Here is a 4,406-nt window from a genome sequence, read left to right as displayed (position 1 = left end):
TACTGTTCATAGAGTACATAGGGGAGAAGGATTTGATTGATTATTGTCACACGTATTGGGATACAGTGAAAAGTATCGTTTCTTGCGCACTATACAGACAAAGCATACAGTTCATAGAGAAGGAAAGGAGAGAGTGCAGAATGTAGTGTTACAGTCATAGCTAGGGTGCAGAGAAAGATCAACTTAATGTGAGGTAGGTCCATTCAAAAGTCTGACAGCAGCAGGGAAGAAGCTGTTCTTGAGTCGGTCGGTACGGGACCTCAGACTTTTGTATCTTTTTCCCGATGGGAAAAGGTGGAAGAGAGAATGTCCGGGGTGTGTGGGGATCCTTGATTATGGACCAGCGGGAAGTGTAGACAGAGCCAATGGATGGGAGGCTGGTTTGTGTGATGGATTGGGCTGCGTTTTGTAGTTCCTTGCAGTCTGGGGTGGGTGATTCTGTGGAATTCGTTGCCACGGAGGGAGGTCGGGTCGTCGAGTGTGTTTGAGACAGAGATGGACAAGTTCTCTCGTCCCTGCCGCTTTCCGTAGCGCGCTCGCACGCAGACGTGTGACCCTCTCCGTGTTGTGCCCTTCAGGCCTACTTCGAAGACTGTGTGTACGATATGTGTGAGCTGGACGGGGCCCGACCACAGCTGTGCGAGGCCATCGAGAGCTACGTCACCGCCTGCCAGCAACGCAACACCACCATCCGACCCTGGAGGAACCAAACCTTCTGCCGTGAGTACCAGGGAGGGGGAGCGGGCGAGAACCGGACCACTAAAAACCATTCCCCGTGCGACCTGTTCCCCCACTCCGAGTTTGTTCTCCAGCTTTTAATTCGACGTTTCCGAGCGTTCCAGCTTAATAAAACAAGGACAATAATTTCTTATCTTCACCCTTCAAACACCAGCTCAAACATAAACAGTTGTAACTCATTGACTGAACTTGAACTCTTAAACCTTAACTTCAACTGAACATCAACTTTTCGGATGTAACTCTAAATAGAGAGGGCCGGGTTTAGGGAAACCTAGGCCAAGAAACGCCCTCGGGGTCGAATCTATCTCCTTCTCCTCTGAAGCATCCGTCAGGGCACAGGTCTTGTTTCCCGCGATGGTTGGTCTCTCCGAGTCACCGCGGCTCCTTATCCCTCATTCTCCGCCCGCTTCCGTAAGATTCTCTCTCGCCCAATTGCATCGTTCGATGAGGCCCATCGAATGCAGCCAGGGGGTGGTGGCATTGGTCAGTCCGGATCTCATCGTCTCGAGACCCCCTTGAGTGCATCCCATTCACGTTCCAGTCCCCAGGGAAGGAACACTGGCTCCAAAGGTCTGGAACAAACTCCTCCCTGCCGAGTTGTTCGCCCCGACACCTTGCGTCCTCCTGAGAAGTTCCGGGCATTTGGCCTCCAGAAATCCCAGCATGCTTAGCTCTGAGCCGGAACGGCCATTTTGAAGCCACTCTTGCCATTATTGTTGTTAAATTATTCTTGTAGCCGTTCTTTCTCCCTTCACAGAATGACGTTTGTTTTGTTTTCTCTCTCTCCCCCCCCCCACCTCCACCCCGCAGCCCTCGAGTGCCCATCCAACAGTCACTACCAGCCCTGTGCCTCGGCCTGCCCGGCTACCTGCCTCGACCCCCGACCCCTGCCCTGTGACCTGCCCTGCGCGGAGGGCTGTCAGTGTGACCCGGGCTTTGTGCAGAGCGGGTCCCGGTGCGTCGCCAGGGAGCAGTGCGGCTGTGTGTACAATGGCACCAACTATCAGGTAAGGTGGGGATGGGGGCGACGGGGGGCATCCAGAACATTGCGGAATTCCCATCATGTCAAACTCTTTCCCATCCTGGGATTGAACCCCCTCTGACCTTCACCCCTGTCTCCTCAATCTCTCCCCTCTCTGAGAATCGAACCCTGAAACTTGAGTTGATTTGATTTATTATTGTCACGTGTATTGGGATACAGTGAAAAGTATTGTTTCTTGTGCGCTATACAGACAAAGCATACCATTCATAGAGTACATAGGGGAGAAGGATTTGATTTATTATTGTCATGTGTATTGGGATACAGTGAAAAGTATTGTTTCTTGCGCACTATACAGACAAAGCATACCGTTCATAGAGTACATAGGGGAGAAGGATTTGATTTATTATTGTCACATGTATTGGGATACAGTGAAAAGTATTGTTTCTTGCGCGCTATACAGACAAAGCATACCATTCATAGAGTACATAGGGGAGAACATAAGAAATAGGAGCAGGAGTAGGCCTTCCAGCCCTTCGAGCCTGCCCCGCCATTCAATAAGATCATGGCTGATCTGTCGTGGCTCAGTTCCACTTTCCCGCTTTCTCCCCATAACCCTTAATCCCCTCGCTTATCAAAAACCCATCAACCCGCTTCTTAAAAATATTTAGCGAGGCAGCCTCCACCACTTCAACGGGCAGAGAATTCCAGAGATTCACCACCCTTTGAGTGAAGAAGTTCCTCCTCAACTCCGTTCTAAACCGCCTCCCCTTTATCTTGAGGCTGTGCCCCCTAGTCCTACTGTCCTTTCTGAGCGGGAAGAGTCTCTCCACCTCTATCCTATCCATCCCATTCATCATCTTATACGTCTCAATGAGATCTCCCCTCATTCTTCTATTTGATTTATTATTGCCACATGTATTGGGATACAGTGAAAAGTATTGTTTCTTGCGCACGCTGCAGACAAAGCATACCGTTCATAGAGAAGGAAAGGAGAGAGTGCAGAATGTAGTGTTACAGTCATAGCTAGGGTGTAGAGAAAGATCAACTTAATGCGAGGGAGGTCCATTCAAAAGTCTGACAGCAGCAGGGAAGAAGCTGTTCTTGAGTCGGTCGGTACGGGACCTTAGACTTTTGTATCTTTATCCCGACGGAAGAAGGTGGAAGAGAGAATGTCCGGGGCGTGTGGGGGGTCCTTGATTATGCCGGCTGCTTTTCCCCGAGCCAGCGGGAAGTGTAGACAGAGTCAATGGATGGGAGGCTGGTTTGTGTGATGGATTGGGCTACATTCACCACCCTTTGTAGTTCCTTGTGGCCTTGGGCAGAGCAGGAGCCCAGACCGAGCTGTGATACAACCAGAAAGAATGCTTTCTATGGGGCATCTGTAAAAGTTGGTGAGAGTCGTAGCGGACATGCCAAATTTCCTTAGTCTTCTGAGAAAGTAGAGGCGTTGGTGGGGCTTTCTTAACTATAGTGTTGGTGTGTGGGGGGGGTCCAGGACAGGTTGTTGGTGATCTGGACGCCTAGAAATGTAAAGTTCTTTTTGGTTTTTGTTTTAACTTGGGTTTTTTTTCCCACATTCTTCGCTGTTGCTGGGTGGGGCACATTCCCGTCACCGTGCCAGAACCCGGTGGGTTCAAGACTAAACCAGAGACAGGAGCGCAAAATCTGGGCTGATCCTCCAGTGCAGTACCGAGGGAGTGCTGCACTGTCAGCGGTGCTGAGTTTCATAGGGAACATTAGAACAAGGCACAAAGTGACGACCCAGGTGGATGCTCGCTCATTTTAAAGAATTAAGGGGGGTTCTCCCTGGTGACTCCCTCACATATTTGACCCCCAACCGATCACTGAACGCCTTATTAATTTGTTTTTCATTTTTGGGATCTTACTGTGCACAAATCGGCTCTCCTGTTTCCTCCATTCTGGCAGTGACTCCGATTCAAAGGTCTTTCATTGGCTGCAAAGTGTAGCGTGGTGAAAATCGCGTTACGCGTTTTGTCCGCAAACACATACACATGTACCAGCAGAGGGAGTCTGCACGAGAAAGAGACTAATTAAGGATGCGTGTTGACCAACCGGTGCTGTTCCAAATCTAAACATGGCTGGTTGAATGTGTAACCTTTTCTGTCCCAAGATCTTTACGCAAAGATGTACCGAGGTGAGGGCAGGGGGAGGTGCTACATGAATGCAGAGTTTTTCTTTCTGGCAAAGGGCCTTATCCGTGTCCAGTGGACCTTTCTGATTTGTCCTGTGCAGACCGGTCCTCACGTGAGTCTCTCTGTCTCTCTCTCTCTCTGTGCTTACAGCCCGGTGAGGTGATCTGGTCCCAGGCCTGCAGCCAGGTCTGTAAGTGTCTCTCCAGCAACAATGTCCAGTGTACCGATACCAGCTGTGCTCCGGACGAGTACTGTGGCCACGAGGACGGGGTGCGGGGCTGTTACCCCAAAGGTAAAGAATCCCGCGCGGGGCTTTAAAATGGGCAGTCAGAGATGGGAATCGTGGGAGTGGCTCATGGGAGATTGGAATTGTGGGAATGACTCATGGGAGATTGGAATTGTGGGAATGTCTCATGGGAGATTGGAATTGTGGGAATGACTCATGGGAGATTGGAATTGTGGGAATGTCTCATGGGAGATTGGAATTGTGGGAATGACTCATGGGAGATTGGAATTGTGGGAATGTCTCATGG

At 50.3% G+C, this 4,406-nt stretch overlaps 1 long non-coding RNA gene across 1 annotated transcript; it reads left to right on the top strand.

Moving 5' to 3' along the window:
• The first annotated feature begins 619 nt into the window (after window positions 1-619).
• Window positions 620-4,137, top strand: LOC145340435 (uncharacterized). Its single transcript, XR_013886250.1, has 3 exons — window positions 620-720; window positions 1,549-1,745; window positions 4,024-4,137. It is a non-coding gene; the product is annotated as an uncharacterized LOC145340435 (long non-coding RNA).
• The last annotated feature ends 269 nt before the right edge of the window (window positions 4,138-4,406 follow it).

Source organism: Carcharhinus amblyrhynchos, unplaced genomic scaffold (assembly GCF_965287045.1).
Source record: "Carcharhinus amblyrhynchos unplaced genomic scaffold, sCarAmb.v2.hapA chromosome_1018, whole genome shotgun sequence".
In the NCBI taxonomy this organism is placed as follows: domain Eukaryota; kingdom Metazoa; phylum Chordata; class Chondrichthyes; order Carcharhiniformes; family Carcharhinidae; genus Carcharhinus; species Carcharhinus amblyrhynchos.
This window is presented reverse-complemented; position numbering and strand designations above follow the sequence as displayed.